Source organism: Chelmon rostratus, chromosome 2, assembly GCF_017976325.1.
Source record: "Chelmon rostratus isolate fCheRos1 chromosome 2, fCheRos1.pri, whole genome shotgun sequence".
In the NCBI taxonomy this organism is placed as follows: Eukaryota; Metazoa; Chordata; class Actinopteri; order Chaetodontiformes; family Chaetodontidae; genus Chelmon; species Chelmon rostratus.
The window spans coordinates 9,154,664-9,170,456 of record NC_055659.1 but is presented as its reverse complement, the minus strand read 5'-3'; the positions used below and the strand labels follow the sequence as shown (position 1 = coordinate 9,170,456).

The following is a 15,793-nucleotide window of genomic DNA, read 5'->3' as shown; positions in this document are numbered from 1 at the left end:
GTTGTGTGTGTGTGGTCTCATCAGCATGCAAACACGTAATTATCTGACTATGGCTTCAGAGGAGAAGAATCAGAAATTATCTGAAAATCTTGTGAAAAAAAATGCCATATAATCCTCTCTTTCTCCATCAATCCGTCTGTCATGCAGCAGATTACATCTGATCTGATGTGTGATGTGTTCAGTGGATGATGTTTCTGTCTGGAAGTGTTTCCGTCCTTCCGCCCGTACCTCAGTAAAGGTAACCCTAAACGTGGGCCCGTTGGGACCTGGAGCTGAATTTGTAGCGTTATCCGTGTCCTCCATCTGTGTGATTCCCCTCAACTCCATAATAAGACAAAAAAAAGAGCTATAAGCAGCTTGTTTGTGACTTAAGAGAAGTACAATGGTGTTATCTTGTTGGATTATGTTGAGAAGACACGGGTGGAGTCCCTAATGAAAACTGGCTCTTGTATTTGCTGTCAGCTGGTCTGCACACAGACTGTAGATGTTTATGATTGTGCATACACACCACAGTGAATATTCTGTCTCCCCTCACCTCCTCGCTCTCCCCCCTCTCACTTCCTCTCTTCTTTTTTTTCCATCTCCTTGTTCTTTTATCTGCCCTCCATCCCCTTGACAAGCGATGTGCGGTCAGCTGCCCACCCCCCATCCCCTTTCCTCAATTAGTGCTATCATCGCATTTCATCCTGCGGAATATGGGGATGGTAATAACCTTACACTCGTATTGCCGGGTGATACAATTCTGCTGTGATTAATTGAAGTCCCCTCAGAGAGTCAGAGGAGGCGTAGATCTTCTCTTTCACACTCACTGACAGGCAACCCATTATATTGTTTTATAGATCGCCGTCAGTAGCCCTTGAAGCTGCCTGCGGCCCTCTGTTGTTCTGGAGGGTTTTATTGTGCAGTGTTATTGGTTGGTATTGCTGACAGGCAGAGCAAAGGCCACCCTGGGATTACTGGAGATGGGATCCCTGTGACAGTTCCACTGTATTTGACAGTAACGCTGGAAACTTGGAAAAAGATTTGTTTGCTCTGCAGTGGTTGTTGTAAAAAAGTGGGAATTAGTTATGGAGCTAAAGGCTTAGAATAAAGTTGTGTCTGTACCTGTAAACACCCCGCTATCATAACCTCGCCAGACTGCACTGTGGCACGCATATTCCCAAGCAGGCGGAGAAACAAGAAAAGGTTGCTCGTGCCGTTTTGGCCCCGACAAACGCGGCGCATCTCTGCGAAATAACCAGAATGCAGAGGTTTGACGGATTAGCTGGCAATTTCAGTTGTGTGTGTGTGTGTGTGTTTCTTTTAAAGCCACCATTACACAGACATTGCAACAAACAGCAGAGCCTGAAGAAGGCAGAGCGCAGACTGAGGCTTGGAGAGAGTACTTGATATGCATGAGCCACCAGGTGATTTCCAGAGGAAGAGAACACCATGGATAAGAGGCTTGTCTCTAGTTTTTAAGGAGCCACCCCAGGCAGTATTTGTGTTCTCCGCCAGCTTCCTGCTCACTCTGTCAGATCAATAGGGCATGATATGAGAGTCTGGCTTGTGTTTGCAGGCATGAGACAAAGCAATACATTTTAGTTTTTGCACATACATGCGTATGCACAGCCCTGTCGTGCTATTGAGATTGCCTGTTGAGGCTGCATCCCTTCTAAATGCCTCCATGTAACTCTGACACCTCTGGATTTCCTATAGGGCGGGCATGCCAAACGTGTCTGTTTATGCAGGATGCATATACATGTGACAGCCCAGTGTCTTGTCACAGAGAACATAGGACTGCAGAGTTGACCATGAAACCCTGGCTATTGCATCATTTCAGAAACTCTGTATTCACCACCAGCCTTGCAGATTTGGCTTAACGGAACAATAAAAAGTCAGCCATCTATCTACATGATTACACCCGATTTCAGCACCCCGAGATTCGCTGCTCAGCAGTGTTCATAGGCTAATGTGTTTAGAAAGCACAGTTTGTTCCGCCTCTCAAAGCGCCTACTCGAGCTGCTGGGGTGAATCCGTCGGGTGTTTAAAGGGAAATTCAAAGCCTCGCCATAGCGAACGAAATGCAGCATTGTTACGCTCGTGTGCAGCTCTGTCATGTACAGAGGAGGAGGAGGAGGAGGGTGTGGGGAGAGCACATCCCATGTTTTATAGATGCCATTTAAAGGAGCATGCCCAAGATGGGCTGACTGCAATGAACTGTAACCGCCGACAAAGCACTAAGACAATAAACAAACAAATTGGTTTCCAGGAAGCCAGCAGTGTCCCCCTCATTCGCCCCGGCTGATCCTCGCCGATGCGGCAGGCTGTTTTTTTTTCTCCTCAGAGATTGTGAAGCACAACTCCGTCTCTTATTTATTCATGCTGATTTGCTGTGTGCATGTTGTGGGTGTACATGAGTGTGTGTGTGAGAAAGAGGGAGTGTGTGTGTGTTCACAGCCGAAGTGTTCGTAAAATGAGGGTGATTTCTTGAGTGTTTCTGTGAATGCATGTATCTGTAGCTCGTTAAATGATCTGATGTCACTGAGTTATGTCAGTTCCTGCTTTTGTTCGACATGACTGGAGCCCAGACTGCGATCCAGGACTCAACCATTCAAAGTTTATTTGACTCTGTAAAAACAGCTCGCAAAGGCATCGTTCCAGTAGTGGAATCAACTTTTTGCTTAAATGCCTGCCTTTTTTTTGTGGATATTTGCTTTCAGGATGTCTCCGATGAATCATATTCTGTAGATTTGGGAGTGGGAAGAGCTATTTCGGGTGCCCCTGGTACCAGAATTAAGTCCCACTCATGTTTCCGATAGACAGTGTGAAGTAACTGACAGCTGAAGCTCTTCCACGGCTCGGATGGCCGTGAAATTCTCTGGGCTGAATCATCAGTACAAAAGATGAACAACTGTGCTCAAAAATATCTGCTTGTTTCAGGAACGAGTCAAAGGTACAAGCTTTTGTACAGAACAATGTAAGGTGAGAGTAACTTAAAGTGGAAACAGAAACTTTTCAACTCCCAAGCGTTCCCAGCTGGTATTATTGTCGACACCGCGGTCGCAAACCCAAGCGGATCGCTTTTTCCGTTTTCCTCAGAGCCCAGAAAAACTACCAGAAACACAGAGCACGCATTTATTTTCAGATTTCTGTGAAGAAATGAACAACACCACTTTGGAAATAAGAGAGAAGAAAGAACTGGAGAGGTGGAGTGAAATTGTGAGTAATGACATAGTTTCAGTATCAATTCGCGCAAACAAGTAAGTACAGCAGGGGTTTGCTGGAGAGGAGGCAGGGGGGACGAGGGTGGGGGGGAGCAGAGGAAACCATTCGAAGAGAAAACCTGAGTTAATTCATTCATTTAATCTACAATGGAGACATGAAAGCAGATAAAGACGGTGCCATAAGGACCAGATCGTCAGTCAGCCTTGATTTTCCCAGGAGGTCGCACACGATGGCAGACAGATGAAAGCGAGGCTGTAAACCAATCAAAACGCAGGTAATGTCATTAATGTGCAGCTACTACAGTGTGCAATCAACATTTACTTCACCATGATATGTTAAAACAAAAGACTTGTCCATGTCCAGTTCAACATGGGGCTGAAAAGCAGCGTTTTGCTGCCCCCTCTGGCTGAAAATGTCATTCCTGTTTGACCAACAGTGATGTCACAGTGTACACCTGTACATCACTGCAGAAAGGTGAGAAGTTAAACCACTGGAGGTCAGCAAAGACAAGATCTCCAGGTGATAAGTTACTCTTTAACTACAACTTTTCCAACTCCCACGATGCAGTTTCAGATTTAGAATTGTGGTTGAATTCATTGATTATGACGCCATGTTTTGTAGATTTTAAACGTAAAAAAAAAAACAAAAAAAAAAACGAATAATTTTCCGGGATAAAAAAAGTCTGTAAATCTTGTCGATCATCCTGGACTAATCTTTTGATCCCACTCGTGACCCCCGAGTCCCTGGTTGGGAACCACCGAAGAGCACAACCCTTAGAAGTCTGTTCAGGTTTAGATTCACAGTATTATGGCTTCAAAAGGATTCTTTCATCTGTTGAAATGAAGCCAACTGGATTCCCAGATCGCCGTTTGTGTAGGGATGCCATATGCAAGCGAACTCACTCTTTCTAAGCCCAAACGGTGCCACCTGTCCTGAACACACTCTGTGTACAGTGGAGGAGTCATGTGACTCTGCCTGGGAATTTCTCCAGCTGACTCAAGTGCTCTGGACACTGAGGACAATCAGGTTTGAGAGGAGAAGCCTCAGCAGAGCTTAGGAATCCACTCTTCCGCGGAGGTGGTTTCGGGCGTCAGGCTTCTCTAGCGACTCCCCTTTCTCCCTCCCTCGTCCATCAGCCCATCGCTCTGTTCCCTTTCCTTGAGTTAGTATTTGGCAGCTTTCGTTCTCAATATTGTACCATTGCACTGAATTCCCATCAACTCCTTCTCCAGCACAGCAGCGAGGAACTCAATTCTCCAAACCCTTAAAACCATTGGCCCAGTGAAAAGGTTGGGGAATTGCAGATTTGGAGAAACCCACTTCTAAATCCTGGTTCCTGTTGGAGTAAGGGAACTCTCATTTTTGGTTGGCAGATTTCCTCTCTCCCTCTCTTGCGCTGCCTGAGGCTCTTTAGCAATATGCTTTTTTTCTTTTCCCTCTCCTACTCTTTTCTGGCGTTGTTGTCAAGCTCCACCTCATGCCTGTAATCATTAGACTGCAATTTGAGTAGAAAATTTCAATTACAGGGTGTAAAAATGAGCCTGTTATTTTCTACGCTTGTTATTTCTTTGTTGAGAAAGCAGGAGAAAGGCAGTCCTGTTGTGATTATAATTAAACGAATTGGACTCAATGAAATTGGCAATTAATGTCAAAGGTCTCTCAGTTTGCTTCGTAGAGGAGGGCCGACGTTCAGGCCTTTTTTATTACTGACAATTTCCGCCTGTGGTTTGCTTGATCTGTCCCTTCATCTGCCCTCCCGCCTGTCATGGCGCAAACAAAAGGAGGCGGGTTGAATGTTGCGACCCAATGCTTAGACCGGTCCGGTTTCTCCATCATCAGATCCCAGCAATAGTAAAGCTGAGGCCTCTTCAAAGCAACGCCTATCTTCAAAAGAAACGCACCCGTGTCATTAAATGTATTGTGCAGAAGCCGACGTCTGAGCCTTGATCTAATGTACAAGATGAGAATGAGAAACAGAGATCTAGGTGCTTGTGTTATCTCTCCACCATGATAGAATTAGCTCAAGGGTATCCGCAGTTCAAGATTTTCTTTCATCCGTTCAAACATGCCCCCTCTCTCACTCACTTATGTGCACATTGTACTTGCACTTTAAATACATTTGGAACATTTCACTTATAATTGTTCTTTTGCACTTTGATTTATCAGTCACATTTTAATGTGACTAAATGATGAAGCTCAGTATTGTGTGTGAGGGATGTTCAGGCAACAGTCGTGTGTTCAGCTCAACACAGGACTGTTTTTGAACCAGGATGGTCTGGGAGCTGTTCAAATGGGACCATTAAGACTTTTTAAAACCTGGTGATTGAAATAATATCATATAAAATACATGATTTTTAAGAAATTAGGAAATTACATGGATGAAAAATAAGGTGAGAAAGTGCTCACCTTTTATCGCGGTGTAGCTATGCCACTGAAATAATTAATCTGTATCTGGAAAACTAGACCTGTAGGATCTGCACACTACCATTGTGAGCTAACGAGGATGCTTTACGTTTCTTTTTCATTTTTCTTTTTCATTCAAAAGTGGCGTCATATTCGGTGATTTGCTTTTTTAAACTAAGTAAACTCTGGATTTATCATCATGCTGCGAATGGACAGGAAAGTGGCCAATAATATGAAGTTAAAGAGGAATTTACTGTCCTGCGCTCCGCTAGAAGATCTCCGTGCTGAAGTCTTCGCCCAGACTGCCCGACAGGATGTTGGATCAACCAATCGGCTTGTTTTGGGAGGTTGGCACAACACCTCAGGTTCACAGAGACAACATGTTTCTCAGCCGACACGTAATTCCAGTTTAACTTAAAAAATATAGTGTATGTTGACACAGCTTATAAAATCAAAAAATGAGAAGCCTGCTAACAGCATTGATTCTGCTATTGATTTTAAGGAGGACAATTGGGCGCCGGGAGGTTGTGGTGACGGGACAATTTAGTGTTTTAAAGGGGTCATTTTCACAATGGAGTGCTCTGGCTCAAACTCTGTCTGAACATTTCTTAAGCTTAGAGGCTCTTACAGATTTATCATTTGCAGCCCTTCCCCTTGTTGCCGCAGCTGAATCTGTGCAGCACAGTGAGGCTTTTCCAGTTACTGCAGCACACTTCTGATGCTTAGATTGATGTTCTTTCTACAGAGAAGCATCAATTTTCAGATATAAAGCAGAATTATAAGACTTGGGATGGAAAACAATTTTGTTCTCTCTCCATCCCCGTTCTTTTTCGTCTTGCTTTCACTCTCTCATTCCTTCAGACACACACCATCACACACACACACACACACACACATACAACAACTCCCTCGCCACAGCGCGCGGGGTGACTAATTTCTCTTGGGCCTTGGACGTCGGCGTGAGAGAGGTTGGGATGAAGAAAATGAAAGAGAGAGGAGAAGCAGTGGTGCGCTGGCAGCTCAGAGGAAGCCACCCAATTTGAAGGAGCCTGATACCACCTCTTATCTCATCTTTTTGGCCGCCCGTCTGTCGCAGACACCAGTGCGAGCCCAGAGCACCCAGCGTGCGTGCAGCCTCTTTGGGACTCTATCAATTTGATCATTGTTTACTCCCCAGTTTCAGGTACTGGAAACACATCACAGGCAGTGTGCGTGGTGCTCCCATCTGTGAGGAGAAATTGAAATCTAAGTGTGCTGTTTTTGCATCCAATTTGAGCCATCTTTGCTGGATTCTGTGGAGCGGAACGGCTGCCAATCAGTAGGGCTTTGTTTTAGCCTCTGTGTCCTGCTGGCAACTGGCTGGTACAAATATCAGCTGCTGTAGTGTCACACACTGTGCGTTCGTACAATTTTAAAAACATCGAACTGAAGCGCGTTATGTGGCTCTATAAGGCAGTAATTTGAGAAAACCAGGGTGTTTCAGACCAAACAGTCATTTAAGGAACTGGTTTCGTGTGGATTCGTCTCCAGGTAAAATAATCAACGTTTGTTGCAAGACCTTTAGTGAAATAAAGTTTGTCTCACAGAAATATGTTCCAATAAAGTGAAGTAGTTCAAAGAAGTGAAAGTTGTTGAGAAGAAAAGCAGCACCTGCTGCAGTTTCAAAGGCCAGAGTCGACTTTTCCAGACCCTGACTGAGTGGCTGAGATTGTTGAAAATATTGGCAGCAATTCAGCAGGAACGTAATCTAACTGTGTGCCCCATACAAGGCCCTCAGACTTTAGAATAGTGAACAATGACGAGGCAGTCTGGTGTGACTTTCTAACCCCTGGATATCCAGAGGATGCAGCTGTGTTGCGTTCAGGTTGTGCCACTGTTTCGATGTTCAAATGAGGCGTCTCAGAAGCTGATGTCTTCAAGGTGACTTCAGGAGCCACAATATTCTGCATTGTATTGTATTTGTATTTTAATTATATTCTTTTATATACAAATTCGCATTATTATCTCTATTTGCTGAATAGTGTACGTGAAAAGCAGGAAAAACAGACCTGTTCCTGCCCTGCCTTTGCAGTCCATTGATGAGCTACAACCTGTCCAACAAAGAGTTTCTTGGCTTTTTTATTGAGGCAGACAGGAAATGAGGGGAGAACCTCTTTCTTTTGACGACAGGTTGTAGCTCGTCAGCGGACCGCTTACCCTCTGGAAAAGAGCTGAAGAACATCTGGACCAGAATCCATTTATAAATGACCAACATTTATAACTGCGCATTTGACGGCTCATTAAAAAGTGAGAAAGAGAGAAACTCATTACCCTCATGACACTCAAGTCTGCGGTTACTAATGTTAGTAAGTCATTAATAACAGGTCATTATTTTATCAGTGTCTGATAAGCCATTCACTCTGCAGTTATAAATGTTAGCAAGTCAATAAATGCTCACGGGTGTCTTCGTTTTTTCAGCCGTCAGGTCTGCAGTTGCAAACATTAGTGAGACGTTAAAAGATGAGCAGAAGCCACATGAAGAGGCAAAACAGTTATGATGTAGAAGGAGGATAAATAACAGCGAGACACATTTTTCATGACCTGCCAACCACAAAGTTGTTCTTTGTAATAATGTACAACTGATGAAATGACTGAGGAAGTAACATCATGATGATAAATAAAAATGACACTAAATTATATTTTAAACTTATAAAGGATGCCTTATCATGCCTTAGTTTTTTCTGAACAAAAACTTACCGAATTGAACTGAAAATGTGACACTGCGCAGTAAAAGGAAAGAAAAATAGCTTCCGCTTGCTGTTACTTGTTGGGAGCTCATTCACTGCGCTGCTCCGACACTGAGGTTGGACTTATTGTGGTGGGATGCCATTGTCTGGTTTTAATACTCAGAAAAATTTGGCTGAAACTTTGTGCCAGTGCCAAAAACATAAGCATTTATTTGAATTGTGCCAAAATAAGGTCATTTGTCTTGGTGCTAGCGCAGAGACAGAAGTCTGTCGACACAAGTATCGAGGTTAGTTATATGGAGGACTTAGCATGCACCCTGCTAATGACGTGACAAGCAAGTTTCACTACTGACACTGAAAACCTTCCTGCTTCATGATTAGAGACATAATGGGGGAATTTTTGCTGCGGTTCCAATCCTCCCGCCTCTACCTCTCTTAACACCTCCTCCCCTGGCCCTAATTCATTTAAACATTTAAAACAGGGGCCTCAATTATTCATGTCCCCCAGCCGTCTGTGGCCACGGCCTCCCGTGGCACCCTGGTGCAGAGTGCGTCTGCATGGACACATTCCCAGGCTGCTCATTAATTGATGCCTCGGTTGACGCCAGAGGTCTAATGCACTCTCACTCTGCTGGCTTTCCCTGCCAATCCAGTGTGTCGTCTCATCCCTCCCTCACGCGGAGGGTGTGAGGGGGTTTTTGCAGACATGTCATGAAGTCGTGCTAAAAAGGTTCAAAGGGTGTCTTCACCCCACTGGCCCGCTAAGAGGAAAGGCTATGTTAGACAAGGGGTTAAATCTGAAGAAAAACTCACTTCACGGCCAGACCTCAGGGGTCAAGACTGGCGTAAATTGACAATATACTTTTTTCTTTCTTTCTGCTCATCTTTCTTTTCTGTCCTTGTTTGATTTCTCTGGAGCCGGACCCCATATTCTCCATCATTCAACTCAGTATGTGGGTGGTGGTAACCTTCTATGTAGTCGTCTAATTTAAAGAGTGTGTACCAGAAGGGAAGGTTCAAAGGGGCCATTATACTGAACATTCACCACAGGGAGTTAAGTAAAAGTTAAGTAATTAAGAACGCAAAAGCATACAAGCAGCACTTTCAGTCTTTTCTACTCATTAAGGAGATTAGAAGACAGGAGGAGTTGGGTTTTTACTGCATAACAGGAGTTTATTCTCTACTTCTCTACTACATCAACTCATCCTCATAATCTTTTAAAATTTTAGTTGGAGAAATGCACGCCACAGGAAACCACCTCCTTCCTTATCTTCAGGAGGCCATCAGGTGACCGTGTAAAGCAAAGCAATATCAACTCGGAGCAAGTGCTACAAAAAAAATGGACAAACAAATCTTTTCCGCTGCTCTGCTTTCCAGGAAATAGCCACATCCTCGCCCAAGCATGAGCACAACACTGACAAAAGCTCCTGCCTTCTCTCGCCTTCTCAGCTTTTATACGTTACCAAGTTAACTGGCAGCCGCTGAAATGGAGGCATTACAACATTAAACAGTGCTACAAACTCACTCGAGCACTGTTGGACAAAGTTTAGCTCGCTCTAAGCAGTGTAGGTGGTGACTGAATGTTTCACCCTCGGGGCTTACCATAGCCGCTCTCTGCTGAGACCAATCAGCAGGGCTTCTTGTACCTTTTTGGGTATTTTTATCTTCATCGCTACATTTTAAGTTGCAGAGTAAAAAGGAAAGTCACACGAAAAGTTCATAATAAACTTTGTTGGGGTGGATCGGAGGAAATGAGCCGCATCGGCAGCCGCAGCAGAGGAGAAGCTGCTGGTGTTTCCGCGGCTGCAGGAGGGCAGAGCTCCAGAGAGGTGACGCTCTGCACTCAGCTGACACCCCGGAAAAGGCGGATATTGAAAGTGTGCGTTCACTGGGGATGTGAGGGGCGCGTTCACACCTGGGCGGCGCTTAGCAGCTTCTGAACACAAAAAAAGAAATGCAATAAAATGAAGACTGATGTCATTATGGGTTATGATTCAGGTTTGCAATAATAATAAAAAAAAACTACAATGCTTTGATTTATTCCTGATTCAATGCTTTGTCACAGTTATGACTGAAAAACGTAAAAGTAGTTGAAACTAGAGAAGATTGTGGAGGGCTGCTGTAGTTTATATTGACTATATATCTCTGTGTTGTCTGCCTTGATGGTGCCTTATTTGATTTAGTGGATGAAGCATAATATTGTTCCACTGGCTGCTGTGTCCCTGGCTCTCTTTATTTCTTGTTATTTTAGTTTTGTCCTCTTTTATGGTTAATTCTGGCAGGGCCAGACTGAGCAGGGTGTTGTACACACAGGCTGCAAATATCCGTCTATATTAGAGGAATTTGTCGTGGGATTGGACTTGAGGCTCGGTGGTACAGTTCACACCGGGGGACAGCATGACGTTGCTCCAGTGGTGTCTTCCTTCATTTTGATAATATGATAGTTGTACAACTTGTGGCGCAGAATATAGTTAACAATTGTTTTGCTAATGATTTGCAAGGATGTCTTATTCAGCTTCTGGCATGATGCGCACCAATGTGTGGGTAGATTTTTGTTTATTTACTGAAAAAACATACACAAGTAGAATCAATACAACACAGTAAGTGTGATTTCATAAGCTATGAGCCTTGCGCAGCCTCCAGCTGAACATTTTGAAAGATTAAAGAGGCGTGAATTGCTTTACTTCCACCAGCACATCCTGTTAGCATGCCCTGCACTCTTTTGCTTAAAGACACGGATGTCTGTACCTGTTAAACACTCACGCAGCATAGCTCTGAACTTCCTGCAATATTTGCAACCTCCTGTCACAGGTTGCGTTTATTCACGAGTCCTCGGGGTCGACCCTCAGGTTGGGAATCAGTGGTCTGTTGTATTTTTATATTTAATAGCTTTTGTGTGTCGTTATTCGGTGGATTTAGTGTCATTTTAACTGCTGCTGACTGTATGTGCGTCAGCTGCATACGGTTGATGGATTTGCTTCACGGGAATTCTGGTTTAATTGGTAAAGCTTAACTATGATAACAAGCTGTAGAGAAAAAAAGAGAGGCTTGACTCTCGAGTGCCTTTTTTTCCACAGAAATACAAAGCCTGCAGCACGAGGGCCTGTCATGGATGCCCGAGTGCCAGCCTGACCACTGTATTAGAACTGTGCAAGAAATCAATTCAGGAAATATAGAGGCAATTATTTTGTCTCCCACATTTGCTGACAAAGTAGCAGCTAAGCGAGCCAAGAAGAAAATACAGAATTAAAGAGGAGAAAATAAATAAGTCTCCGCTGTGTTGTTTGGAGACCGTATAGAGGGTATGCATGTGTTTTTAAAACATGCACACCTCTGCTGTAATTAATGAGGACTGTGAATGTTATTGATTGGCTGGAATATATGCTGACATGTGTTGGTAGGAACGTAGACTCAGGAGGACGGAAGTGTCGCGCACTCTGGCTCCGTATGCATTTCTCTTATAATCAGTTAATGTTTTGGCCCTCGGGCCTTCAAGATCGGCCATCAGGATTGTTGATGATTTCTGATGCTGACAAAGGCCCGAGGGCCGAAATGCCATCTCCTATGAGAAAACTGCGTGTGGAGCCAGAGTGTGCAGCACGTTTCTTTCCTCAGACGTACTTCCAGTGATCAGCGCCTCACTACAACCCTTGGGCTGTGTTACTTTTCCATTACAGGAACACCGGATCAGAAAAGTGTCAAATTTAAAGTCCACATAAAGCAGCATTTTGAGAGTATCCAGCCAGGCCGTGATGATGGAGAATCACAGTGATTCAGAGTTGGATGCTGGCCTCCATTCAGTCATAGAGGTCGACTGCGCTCCTCTTTCAACACCTTCATCACCCTCTTCATCGGTGCAGACAGACGCTGAGGTTGAAATTGGTTGGTTCATGCTCACGTGACCGCACGTTGTATTTAGTTTTTCAGAAAGAAGACATGATTGGATTTCGATGTAAGAATACAAAGACATTTTTTTACTTGTTTTAAAATATTGTGTTGAATAGATGCACAACATGAACCAGGACATGATCCAAAGGGTTAGAAGCATCTTTCATTTCATCAGGACTTTAAGATCAGGCCAAATTTTTGAAGGTGTAAGTGTTTTTGTGTCTATGGAGTCATGGAGGAGATCATGAATCGTGCGCAGCAGATCTGTGTTCATGCCCATCAAATTCATTCAGTGTCAGACAAGAACATTCTGTAGCTCCAGTTCTCTTTGTCATCCTCTTTTCTACTGCCAGTATAAGCTCCTTATGCTGGAGTTGCTGATGGGTCCAATTTTCCACAGAAAACAGCAGCACAATAAATGCAAATAAGCAAATACATCTGAGTGATCACTGGAAAACTATTGGAAAGCCAGTTGGGAGAGTCAAACATCAACAACTTCACTCATCTGCTACCGAACTGCTGCAAATTAAATCAGACTCGAAGAATTGTTTGCGCCGATCAGTTGATTTGTGCGTTCGGCTCACTACCATAAAATCACCCTCATCAGTCTCTTTTATTAATCAAAATAAAACCCTGGTTGATTCCATCTTTCATTTCTGTCATTAACTGTGTGTGTTCTGCCATTTACTCCCCAGTCAGATCTCAGAACCTCATTACGCTCACAGGTCTCTCATGCGGGGCTTTTCAGCCTCTTATTTTCCCGTCAAATGAGGTGTGCAAAGATCAGCTGTAAGCCATCAGCAACAGAGGCCAAATGGAAGGGTAATACACCCCTCCTTATGCAAAGATGCGCAGCTGCGATCTATGTATTAGCATTTGGGAGCAACTCAAACCTCATAATCCTCTGGATAATTAAAAAGGGCACTTTCTCCCCCTGTATGGCCTATTATCTGCAAATGAGGTCTATAAGAAGTGAGGGAGAGACGGAGGGTGGATGAGAGGGAGTTGATAGCTTGACAGTTAACAGTTTGTGGAGCCTCCATAGAATTAATGGTGTGAGACTTGACAGACACAGATTCTGTATTAAGATATGGCATATCTCGCCCTGAAGGCCCCTTGGGCACCGCTGGGACTACAGAGCTGGACATGTGCTTGGAAATTTGCATTACACCGCGGGTTGTGAAGGCATTTCCCCTCATAGTGCTCGAGCAAAGCCAGAGGAGACTTGGCTACAGATCGAGCGCGTCCTTTCCAAAGAGCATGTTCTATGACACAACTGTACGAATCTGACAGAACATCATCCTGACCGCTCTGAGGAGAAGAATAAATCTTCGCTGAAAAGGGAGGAAGAGGAAACGGTGCTGGCTCACCGCTAATGAACTGTGATATGTTATAGAAGCTGTCTCTTCCATCTGTTCAGAACAAAAAAGATAGAAGGAAGTAAAAGACTGCACAGTGGTGGTCTGTACGTCTCATGCTCAGTCTTCCTCTCAGGCGTTTAGGTGTATGTGCAACGCAGCATCTCTGTACATAAGATGACCTGCTCATCACGTCTACCGTGGATGAATAAAGGTTAATACATTCAGCGTCCAGCGATGCATCACTGCACAGCACAAACATCACATACTGAGGGTCCAGCGGTCTGTTTTAAAACACATATCTAGTTTTAGAAACAAGGAAAGTGAGCTTATACCACTCTGATTCCCAAAAAACTGGGCTGCTGTCTGAAGCATGAATTAAACAGAATGTGATCATTTGCTGGTCTTTTCTGACAAAACGGCACAAAGACAGTATATTTAATGTTTTTTCTCATCAGCTTCATTGATTTTTGTAAATATCTGCTTATTCTGAATTTGATGCAGCAACACGTTTCAAACAAGTTGGGACAGGAGCAACAAAAGACTGGGAAAGTTGTGGAATGCTAAAAAACACCTGTTTGGACCATTTCACAGGTAAACAGGTTGATTGATAACAGGTGATAGGATCATGATTGGGTATGAAAGGAGCATCCTGGAAAGGCTTATTCGTTCACAAGCAAAGATGGAGCGAGGTTCACCACTTTGTGAACACATGATTGGATAAATGATGATGATGAAATGATGTTGCTACATGGGCTCAGGGACACTTTGTAAAACTGCTGTTGGTAAAAATGCTTTGTTTGCAAATGATTATGTAATTATAGTGTTTCAATACTCCCAAAGGAAAACTAAGGTTTATTACATTTTAGTGTTATTTTAGTAAATCCAACCATCATTTCTTTCAATTTTGATGGCATTTTGCACACCAGTAAAATTGCAGAGATGTGGGAAATTGGTTTGCTGCAAAATTGAAACACATCTGTGGTGATGTGTTTTACGTCAACCAGAAATGATTGGTTTGCCGGAGATTAAGTGGGAAGCAACCATAGCGACGGAGCAGGCTGCATGGCGGAGCCTGTGGCGTCATGAGCACGTCGACAGTATTTGTGTAATTACTCTCACTGCCAGAAGAGGGAGACAAAAGTTACACACTGCAGCTTTAAGAGTTGTTATTTCTATAAGTCGACTGTCTCTTGTAATTTTTGTATTGTAGCTGCGAAGGAGCATGACATCACCGCTCTAAATCCTGCCCACAAAGCTCTGATCGGTCAGTTGTTTCTCGAACTGGCGGAAACAACCATCACTGGACACCAGATCTATTTGAGTTGCTTAACGCAGGCAAAACGTCAATCTAGAACCAGGCCACATGAAAACCTATTTCTCTAAGTCATCGGATTTTCATGACCAAATAAGCAGCAATGAAGTTAAAGTAAGAATTAAAAACATTATTGTTCGTTAACACATTTAGAAATTTAGTTAATCAGTTTCATCACAGCTGTGTGGCTGTTTCTCCTCATCAGACTTTCATCTGCTTTTCATTGGCATATGGCAACAGAGCTAAATCACAACAACTGTCATCAGATTCTACTTAAGAATCATAAACTCCCAAATTCTGCTATAAATAAGTGACATCATGTATTTGTAACAGTGATCTCTCATGGGGAATAACCAGAATTGTTCAAATGTTGGCAGAAAATAGCGTGTTCATGCATGTAGAACCCATCATATCAGCCAGTGAGACGCTGACAGAGAAAATGTGTTTTAAGGCCCCCTCATGTACAGTACTTGTTTTTGTTCTAATTTAGCAGTTGGCTTTTCTTTTGTAGCTGTCTTCTGATGCAGCGTGTAGCTCTGTGTGATGTGTATATGCCCTTTCATCTCAACGTTCCTCATCTGCCAGTTTCGCATTTCGCTCCCAAGAATTCCGTTGCGATAATTGTGTGTATCTTTTTATGTGCGCATGTAAGTTTTTGCAGTGCGTTCATTATTAGTGTACGTGAGCATTTGGCGGCGTCTGTGTGTGTGTGTGTGTGTGGGGGACGCCCGTGGATGTGCTTCGGGGCGCCCCGGTAGTTGAGCCCCCTCAAGGGGTGGAGCAGACACCGAGCTCAGACACACCTATTCATCACTCTGAAGCAGGGAGTTCATTAAAATAGCCCACGCAGCCTCCTCTGTGGCTCCTGAACCGGAGCCAGCCTCCCATGCTAAACA

The 15,793-nt window shown here is 43.8% G+C and overlaps 1 protein-coding gene across 1 annotated transcript in view; it reads left to right on the top strand.

Annotated features, from left to right (window-relative positions):
- Window positions 1–15,793, top strand: part of tafa3a (TAFA chemokine like family member 3a) — a 91,528-nt gene that overhangs the window by 955 nt on the left and 74,780 nt on the right. The gene's annotated exons all lie outside the window — the stretch shown is intronic.